General features: G+C 40.2%; 1 non-coding gene across 1 annotated transcript; it reads left to right on the top strand.

The window, feature by feature from the left end:
• Positions 1-5,648: 5,648 nt before the first annotated feature.
• Trnas-uga lies at positions 5,649-5,723 on the top strand. Its single transcript has one exon. It is a non-coding gene; the product is annotated as a tRNA-Ser (tRNA).
• Positions 5,724-22,012: the final 16,289 nt, after the last annotated feature.

Genomic DNA, 22,012 nt, shown 5'->3' on the forward strand with positions numbered 1-22,012 from the left:
CTGGGAGAAATACATGTACTGGAGGGTTGTCGTCAACATATACCCCGGAGAGCTTGCTGTAAACATCAGTTGATTGCAGCCTGTGGCAACCGTTAAAGTTGCTGTGGGTGTTTTGCCACATAACTTGGCACATGTGGATGTATCATTCCATGCTATGCCTTGCAATCTAACCAGACGTAATTATACTGATATGTTCGGCAGGATTTCAAGATTCCTTGCCCCTTGAATCAGGTCTTAGGGATGGAAGCATCATGGCCAGCACGGAGTGGGATCAAGCGGGAGTTCCACAATATGCTGGAAATGTCAGGGTGCAACATCAGATGCTGCTAGTAGTGGAGGAGCGTTTCCTGGATCCAGTGTCAAAGAAGCAATGGTTCAGACTTGTGGCCTGCTGATGTTTGTTGAGTAGGCTGTGGTTCTAACCTTAGACTTGGTGTAGATTGGAGGTCCCCTTGTGTGTCACTTTTATCCACACTCAAGGGGGCAGTGCTTGATGGATGGAGTGCTCTGAATGCCTGGTGTTCACTGCCAGGGATGTCATCTTGGAACTGGATGCTACATCTACATCTGCTTTTGTCAGTCCTGGTAGTAAGTGGTGCAGGCCATCCTGGTAGTATAGCAGATCCAGAGGCAGATCCTGGCACAGATGTCTCATACAGGGTTGGTTCTGGTGCCAGTGAAAGATGCTTCTAGACATGGCCACCAGGACCAGCTGGCAGCCTTTCTGGGCAATGATGGAGTCACATATCCAGCAAAGTGTATAACTGAAGCTGCTCTCCCAAATGAGGAAGGCAAACTTGAAAGGTGTGTCTTGTTCTTCTTGTACTGATGTGAAATTTCATTAATGCAAGTGAACACCCCAAATGTTAACAATTCACAGAAAGGCACAGCAGTTGTGGAACAACAAACACCAGAAATAAGTGAAACAGCAGCAGCACCATCATTATCATAAGAAGCAGCAACAGCAGCAGCAACAACAGCAACAGCAACAAGAACAACAGCAGCAGTAGCAGAACCAACAACAACTGGAGCAGCAACACAGCAGTGCTTAAGGAGGAGCCAAATGAAAAATACATCTGTGTCATTCAGTGATAATTTTTTACGGTTTCAAGCCAAGAAGAAAATAAAAATGTGAAAAACCAACCCGCTAACTCACAGATAAGTCACACCAACATCTTATATTTTAACATTAAGGGTCTTGAAAGTAAAGCTGAAATTCTGGAGGAGTCATTGCCACAGAATAAGTATATTTTCTTATGTCTATCTAAACATTGGCTTAAACCAGAACAAATACAATACTATGTACCAGAAGGTTATAAACATGGAAACAGTTTTTGCAGATCTCAGTACCGTAATGGTGGTACTGTTATCCATGTTTCAAATGAAATAGAGTGTAGAGCACCATATCTTAGTTGGGTATGTGTAGAGAAACACTTTGAAATTACCGGGCTCATATGTGATATAATGAAACTTTTCATTTTATGTATCTATCATTCCCCTGACTCAGATGATAAAACATTTTTAGAAAATTTAGACAATATACTCTGCTACATAACGAAGTGGAAACAATATGTAACTGTAATCAGGGGAGACTTTAATTCAAGCTTTGATGTAGCATGTAACAAACCAAGTGTAAATAAGTTACTGAATATACTAAGGCAGCACAACTTCCATCATGTACATTCAAAACCAACAAGTCTAAAAGCATGCTCGGATAATGCTTCTGTCAACTGTGCTCATGATATGTACTCCACCAAGATAAAGGAATTTGTTTTCTCAGACCACTCCATGTTAACAGCAGAGTTAAGACATTTTATAAAAGGGGGTGAGAGCAAGGCTGCACAAAAGTTAACAAAATCTAATACCTTAATATTAACAAAACACAATCTCAGAAAACTAACACACCAGCTGAGCATAACTAACTGGGACAAATTATTTCAAAACTGTGATTCCAGTGTCCAAACAGTTTATGAAACATTCCACAAATACTTAATAGGTGTTTTAAAAGCCCATCTTGTTCAAAAGAAATATCATAAAACAAGAAAGGGTAAATTGTGGTACACCAAAGAACTGGAGAATCTAAAAAAATAAGCTACTGATGTTGAAACACCTTGGCAAAGTAAATAATTGTAATGAAATTAAGGATCTCGAAAAAACCGCTGAGAAACTGTATAAGAAAGAATTACAATTGGCGAAACAAAGATACAACACAAATCTCATAAAAAATAGTAAAAACCAATGCAAAACAGCCTGGTCAGTAATTAATACTGTTAAAGGTGAAGTCAGAAACTTCTGCAAGTAAGTCCCAATACCAGCAGATACATTCAACAAATATTTTGTAAGCTGTGCTGATGATATCGAAAAATTGATCAGTAAACCCAATGTAACATATATAGATTATCTTAAGAGTGCAAACCTAAATCATAATAAGGCAGATCATCATTGAAACACTTTAAAGAGGTATGCCAACATTAAGTTCTTAAAATAGTCAAAGAAATGAAAAATTCATACAGTACAGATATTTTTAATATGTCAAATAATCCAGAAAATCATACATTACACTGCAGCATCATTAACGTATTTTATAAATCTGTGTCTCATAGAAGGAGTTTTTCCTGATACTCTCAGACTATCCAAGGTGACTCCAGTCTTTAAGAAGGGTATCAAATCAGATCCTGCAAACTACAGACCAATTTCGCTAATTCCAGTACTAGGAAAAGTCTTCGAAAGCATAATATATCAGCAGATGTATGAGTACCTAAAACTAAATGATATGTTAAGTGCATCACAGTTTGGTTACAGAAAAGGAAGATCAGCTATACATGCCATAGAGCTCTTAGTCAGAGACATTTTAGCAGCATTTGAGGACCATGCTCACACACAGGTAACCTTATGTGATCTGAGCAAAGCCTTTGACTATGCTGACCACTCACTTTTGCTCTCTAAACTTGAGTACTATGGAATATGTGATAAAAGTTTAAAACTCATCAAATAATACGTCAATAAAAGTAAACAGGTGGTGACGTGAGGAAGTCATCTGTCAAACACACTCCAGTTTCAACATGGAGTGCCTCAGGGATCTAAATTGAGACCACTTCTCTTCCTTGTACACATAAATGACTTACCAGGAAATATAGATGTAAAGACATATATGTACGCAGATGATACAACTTTTCTGTCTGTAAACCATGTTTTTGATAACCTTGTAAGTGCTATGAAATGGCAAAAGAAAATGCAGCATCATGATTTAATGCAAATTGTCTACTATTAAATGAGGAAAAGATCCAGACTATTTGGTTTACTCTATCAAAGACTACAAAAATAGAAAAACAAAAGGCAAAGTTTTTAGGTACCATACTTGACAACAGTCTAACATGAAACTCTTATGTTGATCACATAGTGGTTAGGTTGTCAAGAATTATATATCTGTTGAAGAGACTGCAGGATGGAATGTAACAATACAAGAGAAGGAAAGTTGCTACTCAACATGTAGCAGAGATGCTGAGCCGCGATAGGCACAATAAAAAGATTCACACAATCATAGATTTCGGCCATTAATGCCTTTGTCAGCAGTAGACACACATACACACACACTCACACAAGTGCAACTTGCACACACATCTGCAGTCTCAGAGAGCTGAAACTGCACTGCGAGCAGCAGCGCCAGTGCATGATAGGAGTGGTGACTAGGTGGGGGGTAAGCAGGAGGCTGGGGCGAGGAGGGGGAGGGATAGTATGGTGGGAGTGGCAGACAGTGAAGTGTTGCAATTTAGATGGAGGGTAGGAGAAAAGGTGGGGAAGTGGGAGGGGGTAAGTAGCAGAAAGGAAAGAAATAAAAATAAAAATAAAAGAAATTAAAAGACTGGGTGTGGTGGTGAAATGGTGGCTGTGTAGTGCTGGAATGGGAACAGGGAGGGGGCTGGATGGGCGTGGACAGTGACTAACGAAGTTGAGGCCAGGAGGGTTACAGGAACGTAGGATGTATTGCAGGGAAAATTCCCACCTGCGCAATTCAGAAAAGCTGGTGTTGGTGGGAAGGATCCATATGGCACAGGCTGTGAAGCGGTCATTGAGATGAGGGTATCATGTTTGGCAGTGTGTTCAGCTACAGGGTGATCCACTTGTTTTTTGGCCACACTTTGTTGGTGGCCATTCACACAGACAGATAACTTGCTGGTTGTCTTGCATACATAGAATGCAGCACAGTGGTTGTACCTTAGCTTGCAGATCACATGACTGGTTTCACAGGTAGCCCTGCCTTTGATGTGATAGGTAATGTTAGTGGCCGGACTGGAGTAGGTGATGGTAGGAGGATGTATGGGACAGGTCTTGCATCTAGGTCTATTACAGGGGTATGAGCCATGAGGTAAGGGATTGGGAGCAGGGGTTGTGTTAGGATGGATGAGTATATTGTGTAGGTTCGGTGGATGGCAGAATACCACAGTAGGAGGGGTGGGAAGGATAGTGGGTAGGACATTTCTCATTTCAGGGCACAACGAGAGGTAATCAAAACCCTGGCAGAGAATGTAATTCAGTTGCTCCAGTCCCGAATGGTCCTGAGTTATGAGGGGAATGCTCCTCTGTGGACAGACTGTGGGACTTTGGGAGCTGGTGGGAGACTGGAAAGATAAGGCACAGGAGATTTGTTTTTGTACAAGGATGGGAGGATAATTACAGTCAGTGAAGGCTTCAGTGAGACCCTCGGTATATTTAGAGAGGGACTGCTCATTGCTGCAGATGAGACGACCGCACATGGCTAGGCTGTACGGAAGGGACTTCTTGGTATGAAACGGGTGGCAGCTGTCGAAGTGGAGGGATTGCTGGTGGTTAGTCGGTCTGATATGGACGGAGGTACTGATGTAGCCATCTCTGAGATGGAGGTCAAGATCTAGGAAGGTGGCTTGTAGAGTTGAGTAAGACCAGGTGAAGCAAGTGAGGGAGAAGTTGAAACTTCCTGGCAGATTAAAACTGTGTGCCGGACCGAGATTCGAACTCAGGACCTTTGCCTTTCGTGGGCAAGTGCTCTACCAACTGAGCTACCCAAGCACGACTCACGCCCGGTCCTCACAGCGTTACTTCTGCCAGTATCTCATCTCCTACCTTCCAAACCTTACAGAATTACACAGTTTTAATCTGCCAGGAAGTTTCATATCAGCGCACACTCCACTGCAGAGTGAAAATCTCATTCTGGAAACATCCCTCAGGCTGTGGCTAAGCCATGTCTCCGCAATATCCTTTATTTCAGGCGTGCTAGTTCTGCAAGGTTCGCAGGAGAGCTTCTGTAAAGTTTGGAAGGTAGGAAATGAGATACTGGCAGAGGTAAAGCTGTGAGGACGGGGCGTGAGTCGTGCTTCGGTAGCTCAGTTGGTAGAGCACTTGCCTGCGAATGGCAAAGGTCCTGAGTTCGAATCTCGGTCCAGCACACAGTTTTAATCTGCCAGGAAGTTTCATATCAGCGCACACTCCACTGCAGAGTGAAAATCTCATTCTGGAAACATCCCTCAGGCTGTGGCTAAGCCATGTCTCCGCAATATCCTTTCTTTCAGAAGTGCTAGTTCTGCAAGGTTCACAGATGACTTCTGTAAAGTTTGGAAGGTTAGAGACGAAATACCGGCAGAAGTAAAGCTGTGAGGACACGGCGTGAGTCGTGCTTGGGTAGCTCAGTTGGTAGAGCACTTGCCCGTGAAAGGCAAAGGTCCCGAGTTCGAATCTCGGTCCAGCACACAGTTTTAATCTGCCAGGAAGTTTCATATCAGCGCACACTCCGCTGCAGAGTGAAAATCTCATTAAGGGAGAAGTTTTTGAGGTTCTGGAGGAATGTGAATAAGGTGTTCTCACCTTCAATCCAGACAGCAAAGATGTCATCAATGAATCTGGGTTTAGGATTCTGGGATTTTAGGAAGGAATACTCTAGATGGCACATGAATAGGTTAGCTTAGGATGGTGCCATGCCATGGCCCATCCTAGACCCCTCACCTGGTTCAGATTCATTGATGACATCTTTGCTATCTGGACTGAAGGTGAGAACACCTTATTCAGATTCCTCCAGAACCTCAACAACTTCTCCCTCACTTGCTTCCCTGGTCCTACTCAACCTTACAAGCCACCTTCCTAGATGCTGACCTCCATCTCAGAGATGGCTACATCAGTACCTCCATCCATATCAGACCGACTAAATACCAGCAATACCTCCACTTCGACAGCTGCCACCCGTTTCATACCAAGAAGTCCCTTCCGTACAGCCTAGCCACCCGTGGTCGTCGCATATGCAGTGATGAGCAGTCCCTCCCTAAATATACCGTGGGTCTCACTGAAGCCTTCACTGACCATAATTATCCTCCCATCCTTGTACAAAAACAAATCTCCTGTGCCTTATCTTTCCAGTTTCCCACCACCTCCCAAAATCCCACAGTCTGGCCACAGAGGAGCATTCCCTCGTAACTCAGGACCATCCGGAACTGGAGCAACTGAATTACATTCTCTGCCAGGGTTTTGATTACCTCTTGTTGTTTCCTGAAATGAGAAATGTCCTACCCACTATCCTTCCCACCCCTCCTACCATGGTACTCCGCCATCTACCGAACCTACACAATATACTCATCCATCCTTACACAACCCCTGCTCCCAATCCCTTACCTCATGGCTCATACCCCTGTAATAGACCTAGATGCAAGACCTGTCCCATACATCCTCCTACCACCACCTACTCCAGTCCGGTCACTAACATTACCTATCACATCAAAGGCAGGGCTACCTGTGAAACCAGTCATGTGATCTGCAAGCTAAGGTACAACCACTGTGCTGCATTCTATGTATGCATGACAACCAACAAGCTGTCTGTCCACATGAATGGCCACCAACAAAGTGTGGCCAAAAAACAAGTGGACCGCCCTGTAGCTGAACATGCTGCCAAACATGATACTCCTCATCTCAACGACTGCTTCACAGCCTGTGCCATATGGATCCTTCCCACCAACACCAGCCCCCTTCCTGTTCCCATTCCAGCACTACACAGCCATCATTTCACCACCACTCCCAGTCTTTTAATTTCTTTATTTTTATTTTTATTTATTTCCTTTCTGCTACTTACCCCCTCCCACCTCTGCACCTTCTCTCCTACCCTCCGTCTAAACTGCAACACTTCACTGTCCGCCACTCCCTCCATATTATCCCTCCCCCTCCCCGCCCCAGCCTCTTCCTTACTCCCACCCAATCGCCACTCCCAGTATAGTTTCAGCTCTCTGAGACTGCAAATGTGTGTGCAAGTTGCACTTGCATATGTGTGTGTTTGTGTGTGTGTGTGTGTGTGTGTGTGTGTGTGTGTGTGTGTGTGTCTACTGCTGACAAACACCTTAATGGCCAAAAGCTATGATTGTGTGAATCTTTTTATTGTGCCTATCGTGGCTCAGCATCTCCACTATATGGTGAGTAGCAACTTTCCTTCTTTTAATAAACATTCTGGTAACAGTGATCAAAATACAGGGTGATTCAAAAAGAATACCACAACTCAAAAAATGTGTATTTAATGAAAGAAACATAACATAACCTTCTGTTATACATCATTACAAAGAGTATTTAGAAAGGTTTTTTTTTTCACTCAAAAACAAGTTCAGAGATGTTCAATATGGCCCCCTCCAGACACTCGAGCAATATCAACCCGATACTCCAACTCGTTCCACACTCTCTGTAGCATATCAGGCGTAACAGTTTGGATAGCTGCTGTTATTTCTCGTTTCAAAGTTGCTTCATCACTAAACACAATCTTTGAAATGAAAGATTCATCTGTTTCCATTTGAACAAGGATAAAATCACAGAAATCGATTCTTTTAATCTTATCAGCTGCAGACAGTGCTTGAACCAATTTCAGATGATAAGGTTTCATAACTAACCTTTTTCGTAGGACTCTCCATACAGTTTATTGTGGAATTTGCAGCTCTCTGCTAGCTCTGCGAGTCAGTTTTCCTGGGCTGCGAACAAATGCTTGCTGGATGCGTGCTACATTTTCATCGCTTGTTCTCGGCCATCCAGAACTTTTCCCTTTGCACAAACACCCATTCTCTGTAAACTGTTTATACCAACGTTTAATACACCACCTATCAGGAGGTTTAACACCATACTTCATTCGAAATGCACGTTGAACAACTGTCGTCGATTCACTTCTGCCGTACTCAATAACACAAAAAACTTTCTGTTGAGCGGTCGCCATCTTACCATTAACTGACGCTGACGCCTAGTCAACAGCGCCTCAAGCGAACAAATGTACAACTAAATGAAACTTTATAGTTCCCTTAATTCGCCGACAGATAGTGCTTAGCTCTGCCTTTTGTTGTTGCAGAGTTTTAAATTCCTAAAGTTGTGGTATTCTTTTTGAATCACCCTGTATTATAAAATTCAGTCTTGATCACACTACATATGCTTCAAGAACATAGGTGACGGGTTTTGGTCATATCACATGACCATCATCAGACCCATGGCAACCCTCGAAGATGGTAGGTGGAGCCCTGTTCTCAGCTGCTGTGTTGACATGTCAACAGACACCATTATACTGTGGGCAGCTACATCTATCATGTATAGAAAAACAATTAGGATGACTGGGCAGTCTGCAAAAATTTTCCCTAGGCTAGGTGGATAGACAATTATGCTGCTAGATTTCATGCCTGTCTAGTCAAGTAGGAGCCACTTCACAGCCACCAGGACTGTGTAATAGTTTTGACATTTCATCATCAGGTAGATTAGGTTGTAGCAGCCACACTGTTAAGATGCGTGAAGGGCTGAACTATGGCACAGCCGACACAAGTAAGTGACGCCCCGCATTCACGAGTGCAGCTATACCATTATGCCGAATATTGGCAATGGTGCATCACACACCAGAAGACATGGGACAAAGCAGGCAGACAGTGCAAGCTGGTCAACGCAATGTGACACACATCTCCAACTTCTCCCGCCCTGGACCATGTGCGTCGAGTTAATGCGACTCCACCGCAAACATGTACGCATGGTCATAAACACAGTCGCTCATTTCGTGGTGTGCACCTTTCTGTTGGCAGTGCCTTTTGCTCCCTCATGGACATTACAGTGCCTACGGTCGCATCAGGAGCTGAACATCCGTTGATGTGGCTTTTGTCTCAGTCAGTCCATGTCGTCGTGCCATGGCTCATCACTGGAGTGTACACCCTTCGGGATCGGTGATCAAGCCATACCGCTAGCGCAACATGCTTGTATGGATGGGCATTAATGGTGAATGGTATTTGTTACTTATTGTAAAACTAATGAAGAATAAATGCGTCACAACCAAAAACTGCCCTACTCGTTTCCGTCACCAACAACCTTGAACAAAGCTGGTTCACTGCACGTCATGACTGTAAGCGGTGATACCACACATCCCCACTTCAAGGTCATGCTGCTTTTGGTGATCAAGATGACAGTTCTAATATCTTGCTCCATAGGACTGGAAACCTGAGATGATTGAGAAATCTCAAAAGCCCTAGAAATATGCAGAACTTCAGCTAGAGGCAGATCTGATTGGCATAACATTTGAGCCTGTAGTTCACTGTCCATTGCTAATCTAATTACTATGTTGTTTATTAATGATTCTACATATGATAATCCACAAGGACAATTAAACTTTGATCCTCTACTCAGGGCTTGTAGGTCTGTGATCCATGATGCATAACTATCTGATCTTGCCTTACAACATTGAAGGAACTGCAAACAAGTGATTACCACATTCATTTTTGTAACAGAATGTTCACTTAAAAGTGAGTGAATATTAGTGAGGAGCAGCACAGACGGGTCAAATAAAGGGGCCTATTTTTGCACAAAATAATGGAGCTCATAGTGAATAGATAGTCTTGCTGCCCCTCAGGCCAATTACCTGAAAATGAAATGTTAAACCCTTTTGATACTCTTTCCAGTGCTCTTGAGCTTCATTAGGAAGCTGCGATTATTGGCAGTGACTGTAGATGTGTCAAACCTGTCACCTTCTACACGACCTCTTGCAGCTGCTCCAGCTATGCTTTCAGAGCTTGAAAAATAGCTGTGCCATTGCAGTTGAAACACTCAGCAAAATGGCCTGACAATATTCTGGCATAAACTGGGTTGCAGTTCCAAAAAATCCTAAGCACCACTGTTTTAGGTGTGCCTCTTCAACAACACAGATTTTATTAATCAAAACTTATTTACAGTTAAATCTTAGAATGTAACATTATTTACTCTTCTGGAAACACACCAAAAAAAAGACTTCTTGAGGTGGATATCTCTCGTTCAGTACAGTGCTATGGAAGTTTGTTGAATAGCTCACATTGTAGTCCAGGAGAGCACTGTTTGTAAGTTTGACTGGGAAGCAATTGAATACGAACCAAGCTCTCACTATTCTCATACACCATCTGCTTGTTCACTGAACACACAACTGTCAGTTCAACAGTGAGTGAAACAGTAATGCGTTCAGACATTATCACACAGACTGCAGTATTCAACATACAACACACTGACTTGACCACCACTGTGCTGCTGAACACTCAGAAATGATCTGGCTTCTACATACAGTCCAAGTACCTCAGTGCGGTATATGTGACCACAGCCTGCTCCAGTGGCAATTCACAGCACAGATGATGCACACAAAATACACAATAGACTTGAGTACTCAAAATGGAAAAGTAACTCGAGCACTCTTGAAAGGTATCTGGCTTTCAAATCAGACAGTTTATTTACCATAAAATCCAGCTACTGTGGATTTGTCAAAGAAGCCAAGAGGTACTGGGCAAAGATATCTGCCACTGTGCAATGTTTCAGTTTTCACTGTTTTGTATGTTAAAATTCTGCCAGCAAGTAATGCCAAGAAGAAAGCCTTACTTGACATGTGACATTATATCCCATCTGTAAAACAGAATTTCTGTGAGCAAGTACCAAATGAATAGCAGATTTGTACTTCTGTCTAGCAAAATCCACTGATTGATAATGGAAAATTAAATGCTAACTGTATATGTGTAGGGTAATTGCAACAGGAATGTTGTTAAATTTTTCCATATCTTCCATTGCTGCAGATTCATATTGCAATAAACATTATGTGTTTTGACCTGTGTAGCTGTGCTTTCTCAAAATAAGTTTTCTGTTTCTGCAATAAGTAAAACAGATAAACAAGAGTTTCAGCACCACAACATTGTAACTGCACAGATTCAACCTTGTTGTCCAACAACATTAAAAAAGACTGTTTTTCAAGGATAATATAAGTATTTGTTTAACAACTATTACAAAAATATACAAAATGTCATTTTACCACATGTACACTGCCTGAGTCAAGAAAGCCCAAATAGGTAAGAATAAAACAGGTAAGCATGTAGGTATGCGGCTGAGATCCAGAACATGGTGTACTTTAGTTATATCAATAGCAATATCCGATTTCACATTCACTGCTCGCTCACATACACGACATTTGTTCAACAATATGTGCAAAAAAACAGAAACTGAATAGTTTGTGAATGAAACTGTTAGTGTAGACAAGAAAAATTGACTATGTAGTACACAGCTAGCTCAACCACTTGATCTGTGGTTGCCTAGATACAGTTTTAAAATGAAAATAGTTCTTAATACAATGTTAGCTTAAAATATGTAGCTGACTACCTAAAGACATACAAAAGAGAAACACAAGCTACAAATCCAAATGGCGCAAGCTGCACAGCCATAACATTGAGCATGACGTGTTGTGTCCAAACATCAAAATATATCAGTTGTTTACTTGGGACTGGGATGATACGTTAGCTCCATTTTCTACACAGAAATGAGGCACCTTATATGCACCAAAACTGCGGCTTTTAATTTTTTACGTGAAAAGTAAAAGTTTTTCTGAGAAAATAGCTATACAGATAAATGTAACTCTAAATCCTCTCACATTTTTGCATTTCACATTAATGAACAGAGAAGTGCACCACTTGCATGTCTCCGCACATTGCTTCGGTACGCCGCTAATGGTGACAAATAAGCATGTCATGAACTATGAATCAACCATCTCCGCTATGCCATATAACAGAATGTAAACTTGAACCCTAAACTAGGACAGTAATACTCGATACAGTAAATAGTTTTGAAGTAAGCGATACTCCAATGTCTGATTTGAAGACTGTCCATATATTTATCTTTATACACTTTAACCTTGCTTACATGGCAATGGTGTCTACAACTTACGACTGTTGAGTCGCATATAATAGTTCCCAAAGCACATTGAATATACAATTTAGTGTAACCTTGAACCAAGCAGAAAACATTAGCTAGCCTTCTCTGTGCATACCTCTGTATTGAAACTAATGGCCCGTATCAAATTGGTAATTGTAAGAATGTAAAATTATTTATTTCTGTAATTTCTTTACATCTAATATTTTGTGCAAATATTGTCTTTGGCTTTAAGTTTAACAACTTGAAGAGACTGTCATGTCTGGTCATACGAGGAGGAGATGGATCTTTGGAGCACGAGGTTTGGGGTCTTTTATCACAAGGGTTGGTTGGGTGAGGTTATGATACAGATGTGGTGGAAGACAATGTTTCACTTTATATTTGTGTAGAAGTGTTAAATGTGAGATTTATTAAATAGTGATGTGCATAAATTATAATAACTCTTTTTGTCTAAGAGACAAAATACCACATTTTACCATACAAACCAGTTAGTCTCATCCTAACATACAGAAAACTGTGGGAACCTCTCAGCAGAATCACTCCTAGACTTAACGAAGCCAAGATTTACTAGGAAGACAATAATGAAGCTATCACCGCAAAAGCTAAGTACCAACACTGTTCATACTTGTTAACAACCTCTAACTATAATGTTGAACCTCTTGTAGATCCTAAAGTCACCAAGTGGACAAAGGAGTAGGACAACTTATAGACTGTGGAAATTTAGGAAGGAAGAGGTCTGTTAAACTTGGGGGCTCTTACAGTTAAATGCGATGAGACTAATTGTCCTTTGTTTGCAGGACAGTATAAACTTTATAATTTGTAAAACATGAATAACAATGTACACATTTCCTGGACCAGAAAATGAAAATTGGACAAGGAAAAGTAGTTTGAGAGTCAACAAAGTACTGGCTTATTGGTAAGATGGACCTGTGATCAACGTTGTGGTGTGAAAAGATAAGTACAATTCTTATTTGTTTTAAACTTTTCATAAAGGCTGTGTCTAAACATGTGGTGTCACAATGATGCTATCAGAAGAAATTAAAAAGGAAGTGGGAGAAATGTTAGTTACAAATGCATGTGGTGTAAGTGATGATCTAGATGACTCACAAACCGAAAGAAAACTGGGTCAACAGGACTGAGTAAGGTTACTTTTTGCTAGAATGGGACAAATGCAGTCCAAATTAACAATGGCAATGAATTCAAATAGTGAATTCCTAGAATCGAAAATAAATGCATCCAGTGAATCGCTAGAAGTGAACTTAAACTTAACTAGTGAATCGCTGAAAGCAAAAATGAAAATCAATAGTGATTTACTGAAAGAAGAGATATCAAAACCAAAAATTCAATTAGGAAAAAGTTTGAAGGGTGTGAACTCCAAAATTGAGGCTGTAGAAAAACGGTTTGTAATCTTAGAAAATAAATTGGCCACAGTTAGCTCAAGTCAAGGGAAAGAGATTGAAAGGTTAATCTCAGTTCAAAGAACTGTGGATGAGAGGGTAGACAAATTAAGTCTAGATACAGACTCAAACGTTAATTCCCTAGATGCTGAATTAAATAAAATACAAGAGTCTGTAACATGTAACTTAAGTGTGATAGACAAGAGATTTGCTGAAATGCAAGTTAATTTTGTGTCTAAAAATTTATGTATGAATGGTGGAAGTGTATGGAGTAATTTACCTGTAAAAGTTTTCCTTGTGATAATTTACACCCTGTAGACTTCTTATAACTCTGACAATCTTGTTCCTAGTATGTCTCATAATCTAAAGATTAAATTTGTGAAAAAATTTCTTGAGGGGGAAGCTTTGTCTTGGGCAAACCAACATTTTGCTGAGTGGAAAACGTTTGATTATTTTAAGAAGAGCTTCTTAAATAAGTTTTGGTCTGAAACTGAACAGGATAGGATAAAAAGTCAATTTTTAAATGGGCCTAGTTTCATGGGCAGATACCACTCAGTGAAAGACTTTTGTAGGGATCAGCTTAGGAAACTGGTGCATCTAGATAAACCCTTTGATGAAATGACACAAACTGATGCTCTTAAAAGAAGGTTACCTGAAAAATTACAGTGGGAATTAGTGCATGGACCTGATGACTGTTTAGAACAGTTTCTAAAATACACTCCTGGAAATTGAAATAAGAACACCGTGAATTCATTGTCCCAGGAAGGGGAAACTTTATTGACACATTCCTGGGGTCAGATACATCACATGATCACACTGACAGAACCACAGGCACATAGACACAGGCAACAGAGCATGCACAAAGTCGGCACTAGTACAGTGTATATCCACCTTTCGCAGCAATGCAGGCTGCTATTCTCCCATGGAGACGATCGTAGAGATGCTGGATGTAGTCCTGTGGAACGGCTTGCCATGCCATTTCCACCTGGCGCCTCAGTTGGACCAGCGTTCGTGCTGGACGTGCAGACCGCGTGAGACGACGCTTCATCCAGTCCCAAACATGCTCAATGGGGGACAGATCCGGAGATCTTGCTGGCCAGGGTAGTTGACTTACACCTTCTAGAGCACGTTGGGTGGCACGGGATACATGCGGACGTGCATTGTCCTGTTGGAACAGCAAGTTCCCTTGCCGGTCTAGGAATGGTAGAACGATGGGTTCGATGACGGTTTGGATGTACCGTGCACTATTCAGTGTCCCCTCGACGATCACCAGTGGTGTACGGCCAGTGTAGGAGATCGCTCCCCACACCATGATGCCGGGTGTTGGCCCTGTGTGCCTCGGTCGTATGCAGTCCTGATTGTGGCGCTCACCTGCACGGCGCCAAACACGCATACGACCATCATTGGCACCAAGGCAGAAGCGACTCTCATCGCTGAAGACGACACGTCTCCATTCGTCCCTCCATTCACGCCTGTCACGACACCACTGGAGGCGGGCTGCACGATGTTGGGGCGTGAGCGGAAGACAGCCTAATGGTGTGCGGGACCGTAGCCCAGCTTCATGGAGACGGTTGCGAATGGTCCTCGCCCATACCCCAGGAGCAACAGTGTCCCTAATTTGCTGGGAAGTGGCGGTGCGGTCCCCTACGGCACTGCGTAGGATCCTACAGTCTTGGCGTGCATCCGTGCGTCGCTGCGGTCCGGTCCCAGGTCGACGGGCACGTGCACCTTCCGCCGACCACTGGCGACAACATCGATGTACTGTGGAGACTTCACGCCCCACGTGTTGAGCAATTCGGCGGTACGTCCACCCGGCCTCCCGCATGCCCACTATACGCCCTCGCTCAAAGTCCGTCAACTGCACATACGGTTCACGTCCACGCTGTCGCGGCATGCTACCAGTGTTAAAGACTGCGATGGAGCTCCGTATGCCACGGCAAACTGGCTGACACTGACGGCGGCGGTGCACAAATGCTGCGCAGTTAGCGCCATTCGACGGCCAACACCACGGTTCCTGGTGTGTCCGCTGCGCCGTGCGTGTGATCATTGCTTGTACAGCCCTCTCGCAGTGTCCGGAGCAAGTATGGTGGGTCTGACACACCGGTGTCAATGTGTTCTTTTTTCCATTTCCAGGAGTGTATATAGACAAATTAGACAGGGCAATGGAGATAAATGTGCAGCAGTTTAGTAATGGAAACCATTACAGTGGGAGGTGGAATTCTGATTACCATGGGGAGAATTCGAGAAGGGATAATTGAGATTTTCAGAATGAACACCAATATGATAGAACAAGAGAGTACAATGGTACTGGGAGAGCGAGCAACTGGGAAAACAATGGTGTTAATAGGAACAACAGATGGGAAGGTAACAACAGAATGAATACAAATTGGAGGGGTGATAATAGAGGTAGACAGCCGAAAAACTTCGGTCCGCTGCAATGAGGGTCCACAGCTTTGGGGCGAACAGATTTAAACATAATAGAACCACTAACTTTGACACAAAACCAAATAGTGTAAATAACGGTACCATTAACAAACAGGTTAAACATAAGAAATACCAAGTGAATTATATAAGTTTTGATCAAAAATTTTGGGATGCTATGTGGCACAGTAGACCACTGCAAAATAAACATAGGAGAGATCAAAGTTCTGATTCAATTCTGGATGAGGGGATGTTAAATAATTTTTATAGCTGGGCAAAACAGGAAGAGCAAGCTAATCATGAAGAGAGTAATAAATGTTTTAGTTCAAAATTGGGGAAGGAGGGGGGGGGGATGTATTCACACAAGAAGGTAGTAATGAGTCAGCTGATGATAAACCTAAGCCAGAGGAAAAAGAATCAAGTGAGGAACAGAGTGAAATATATGAAACTGGTAGTAAAGTATACCATAGTAGTGATGTTGTTAGTATTATTGACGTGAAAAGTATGGTAAACAAACGAGAAGGTGAGCACAATGTTTTTATTGAAATTAATAATGGAGTGTTGAAACTTGATGATAGTTGTGGTGACGAAGCAAAAGTATATGATAAGAATAGTGAAGTGACAGCTGAAAATAAGTTGTTACATGTCTGTCCTGATCAGTTCGTGATTAATCAAAGTGAAAATATTGTGAAAGAATTAGATTTGCATGAGATTATTGAAAGTAAAAGAATCCAATTTTTAGAAATTCTGTGGAACCAGTATAATGAGAGTTTGGTATCATCTAGGTATAATTAGTAGAATTGTATGCCCAAGCTGGTGAGAGAGTAAGAGAAAGAGTCTGAGTGAGAGGTACATGAACAATAGCGAATTATTATGTGTGCAGCCAAAATGTAAACTTGATACTAGTAACTTAGAATCTGACACTCAGGTAAACTTAATAAAGACTAAAAGGTAGGAAGTTGATGGAAATTATAAAGAAATTGAAAAAGATTTATTATATGAAGTTTCTGAGGGAAAGGCAGATGAAAAGGAATTACGCAGTCCATACATTAAAATAAGAGTAAATCAGTGGGAAGGAAATTGTCTTATTGATAAAGGAAGCCCCATATGTGCAATATTAGAAAAATTTAGAGATAAAATTAGGGATGGTAAGAACTTTGTAGACATCCAGGTTGTAGGGGTAAAAATCAGAGGTGCCACTGGTAAGCAAAGTAAGGAAGATAAGAGTCAAGTATTGTTAACATTTGAAATTGAAAATGTGGAATTTGAGCAAGGTTGCCTTGTGGTCCCAAGGTTGGAATAAAATATCCTTTTAGGCATGGATTGGGTCTTAAAAGTTTGTGTAAGTTTCTCTTGGGAAGAAAAGAAAGTTATAATTGCTGAACCTGAGAAAAATAGTATTCTGAAAACAGACATGTTCATCCTTAGCTGTGGTAATTCTTGTAACCACATTAAAACTGTCATAAGCAAGGTAGATAACCAAGCCATACGTGGTAACACATGCTTTGATCATATCAATGAACAAAATTTCGAATAATTAGTCAAAGTCAAATTGAAGGAAGCTGTAAATCTAAGTGAAAGTCAGAAAAATCAGTTAAGAGAAGTGTTGTGGGAATTTTATGATGTCCACAGCTCGTGGTCGTGCGGTTGCATTCTCGCTTCCCACGCCCGTGTTCCCGGGTTTGATTCCCAGTGGGGTCAGGGATTTTCTCTGCCTCGTGATGACTGGGTGTTGTGTGGTGTCCTTAGGTTAGTTAGGTTTAAGTAGTTCTAAGTTCTATGGGACTGATGACCATAGCTGTTAAGTCCCATAGTGCTCAGAGCCATTTGAACCATTTTTTGAATTTTATGATACATTTAGTGAGAGACCAGGTAAGGTAAAAGACTATAAGTGCAGACTTCAACTCAGTGATCAGCGTCCTTTTTTCCTAAAACCTTATGGCATTCCATTCTCCAGGAGAAAAGATGTAGAAAGGGAAGTCCAAAAAATGGAAACTTGGGGGTTGTAGAAAGCAGTAGAAGTGCACACAACAACCCATTAGTTGTTGTATCTAAGAGAAATGGTGGGGTTAGAATTGTACTTGATTCTAGGCACCTTAATAAGTTTTTGATTAGAGAAAATGACCATCCTGACAATATGGATGAGCTTCTGCACAAATTTGATAATGTAAAATTTATGAGTAGTCTAGGCTTGACATCTGGATTTCACCAAATACTCCTTGAATTTGATCCCAGGAATTATACTGCTTTTTTGTATGGTGGCAAAAGTTGCCAGTATTGTGTAGTCCCTTTTGGACTGAATGTATCTGTTGCTGAATTTATCAGAGCATTGGATTTTGTATTAGGTGATGAATTATCTTCAAAATTAATAGTATATATAGATGATATTCTTGTAACTGGAAAAACCTGGGAATATCATTTAAACCTTTTGAGACAAGCCTGTTCAAAATTGAGGGAAGGGGGAATGGCTGTAAAACTGGAAAAATGTGGTTTTGGAGTTAATGAACGGAAATTTTTGGGACATAATATTTCAGAAAAGGGAATCTTACCTGATAAGGATAAACTTGAGGCTATTGTAAACATTCCTACTCCCAAGAACAAAAAATAACTCAAGTCCTTTTTTGGTCTCACTGGATTCTATAGAAAATTTCTTAGTACCCAGGCTTTAAATGCAAATTGCTTATGTAATTTACTAAAAAAGAATACTGCTTGGGATTGGATGCAAGAATGTCAGGATTCATTCATGGAAATAAAGCAACAACTGTGCTAAAGTCAGTTTCAGTTTCAGTTTCAGTTTATTGAGCACCCGTTTTATCATGTACAATGATATGGGATTTGTCATATGTTACATACAGAAAAAATATGAATAACAACATATTATGTAAAAACTATCAGTGAATAATCTGAATTAAATATATGGGCAAAACAATTATAGCTTACATGATATAAATTTGTAACAATATAGGACACAAATAGGTTACATATATTCTGTGTATAATGGACAGCAACAAGAAACAATGATTATAACACTCTATATTGACAGATTAATTAATTTTTGTGTGTACATAAAAGAGTCTACCCCACGACACAAGTTTGTATAAGAGTAACTTATAAGATAGGTGAAGGCACCCTATCTTTCTGAAGAATTCATATATTCACTAACACTGTAAAAACTATTACTGATTAACATTCTTTTGAGTTCACTTTTAAAACTGCTCAGCTGCTGAATCCTTTTTATTTTTAAGGGAAGAGCACTATAGAGAATTTTTGGGTGGTATATTGCACTATTGTTGTATTGGGCTTTCTTATGCACTTCTCTGTGAAATTCATTACTCTGTCTTGTTGTATAGTCATGGAACTCACTGTTTAAAGAAGAAAACTGGGGGTGAGACTTCAGAAAGCATATACTTTCATAGATGTAAATGGATGGAAGAGTCATGATTTTATATTCCTTGAAAATTTCCCTACATGGATCTCTAGGTGCAGCTCCTTTTATGATTCTTATCGCTCGTTTTTGAATAATAAAGGAGCGTTTTGCCTGACTTGAATTGCCCCAAAATATGACACCATATCGCAAAAGACTATGCATAAATGCATAATATGTACACAATACTGTTTGATCACTGCAGGAATTTTTGAGCATTCTAAATACATAGCAACATTTACTTAACTTTTTATTGAGCACATCTATATGCTTGTCCCATTTTAGATGCTCATCTAACCAAATTCCTAAGAATTTCGTATTTGGCGTTTGTAGTATATTCTGTTGGCCTAGCTTCACAGTTATATTGGACTTCATATTATTTGAAACATGTCTGTAATTCATCCATAATGTTTTCCCCTCATTCACAAATAAACTGTTGTCCCTGAACCATTTACTTGCTTCAACTGCTGTTGTTTCAATTTTGCTGTTAAGGTCAGTCTCATTCTGAGCTTTAATATTGTATAGACCTGTTATGTCATTAGCATTCTGTATAATGACAGATAGTAGTGAGACAGGTTTAGGGGCATACTTGTTCCAGAACATAGAGTAGAAGGAAGATTAAAACACCATTCTATTGCTTTTGCTAGCCTTGTTTTACAAAAGTATGAAAAATAATATACAGTCACAGAGAATGAACTACATGCTATCCGCTGAGCATTCAATAAGTTTAAAAATTATCTGTTAGGGCACAAAGTAATTGTTTTATCCGGCCATAAAGCGCTGTCTTACATTCAGGAGTGCAGACTCTATCATGACCGTATAACAAGGTGGGTTTTATTTCTTCAACAGTGTGACTATGAGATCACATTTATTCAGGGTAAACATAATGTCATTGCAAACACCCTTTCCAGACTACCAGTGGGTGCAGATTTTGAAAATGTTTATGGAAAAGAGGAGAAAGAGTTCAAACTTATGTACTTAAAGGGTGTAAAAGATGAAGCTGAAATACTAAATATCTGTAATGATATTTGTAGAAACCAAAATCATGATGAAAAATGGAAATTGGTTAAAAGTTATATAGGGAAAAAGGGAGGAGAAAAGGTAGATCAGTATTACAAAGTGCAAAAAAGGATTTTGTTTAGGAGACCTAAACCTGACTTAGACAACTGGAAACTATGCTGGCCTGCACAATGCATTGACACACTAATCAGTTACATACATGAAAGCTTTATACACATGTTAATTGGATTGAAAATTTCACTGACTTTGAGGATATAATGAACAGCCTACAGCATTCATCCACCAGTTTTTCACCTTATGAGGTAATGTTTAATACATGACCTGCAAACCTGATTTCTGAGAATGTTGATTTCCCACCTTGTCAAACTATGACACCCCAGGAAAGGGAGACAGCTGTCAGGAACACTATGAAAAAGCAAGGAGAGGTAAGAAAACGGAGACATGATGCAAGAAGTAAAGGAGTACGGTTCAGGACAGGAGATCTGGTTTTAGTAAAAACATGGGAAAGATCTAAATTGATGACTTCAGAAATAAAGAAATTTTTTGACATGATGTATGCCCCTTTGAAATCAAGGAAAACACACACCCTAATGCCTATAGGCTAATCTACCCAAAATCTAAGAAGTTATTTGGACTGCACAGTGTTACAGAGTTAATACTCTACAAACATGACCCATAAAACAGTTGTTAATAAGTTAAATGCTGCTCGTAAAGAAATAGTAGGATGGACCAACTATATCACTTTGTTTTATTATTCAAGGAAAACTTTCTGTTGAAGTGTGGAACTATGTCAGCTAAAAGTATGAAGTAGACTTTGTGTTAATGTGAATTATGGTTGTACTGATTTCTCTTTGTTCTGTAATATACCCATTCATTAAATTTAGTATGAGATTAGTGTGTCAGACTACAAACCATTCTACTGTTTCGTAATAATATTTCTTAACAGTAGCCAAATGTAATGAGGTGCGTACTTTTAAAGTAATAAGACATGAACAGTGTTTATGTGTAAGAAAACAAAACCTTGTAGTTTGTAAGCTATGTCAGATGGAACATTATTTAATGGATAAAGCAAACTGGAGGTATTTGTCAGATTATGAGAGTGTGCATTGAAAGACCAGTTATGTTGTAGTGTGTTAAAAAATATGGTGGGTAGTCACAAAATTTAATTATGTGAATTAAGAATGTATTGAGGTTTAGAACATTATGGAGACAGTTGTTGATGTGTTACATTTGAAACTATTGTGATGGATTGAAGGTTATATGGTACTAATTTTGAGGTTTACATTCTGAGAGAATATTTTGTAATAGTTTAGGCAATTTAATATTGATTTGAATGAAGAGATGTTAGGAATTTATCCCATGCTCTGTTACATAATTTGAAATAATTTCTATTCAAGACAGAATGCTATTTGAGACACAGGAGAGTAAATCAAAATGAAACACTATTTTAATAATGATGTAAAGTTGAGATATAAATATTAACAATCTGACACAATGGAAGTGTAGAGTTTGTCATAATTTGACCTATAAAGTTGACATAGATGTACAATGTGAGTATATTGCAATGATAGAGACGCAATCATAT

The sequence above is a fragment of the Schistocerca piceifrons genome, chromosome 7, assembly GCF_021461385.2.
Source record: "Schistocerca piceifrons isolate TAMUIC-IGC-003096 chromosome 7, iqSchPice1.1, whole genome shotgun sequence".
Lineage (NCBI taxonomy): Eukaryota > Metazoa > Arthropoda > Insecta > Orthoptera > Acrididae > Schistocerca > Schistocerca piceifrons.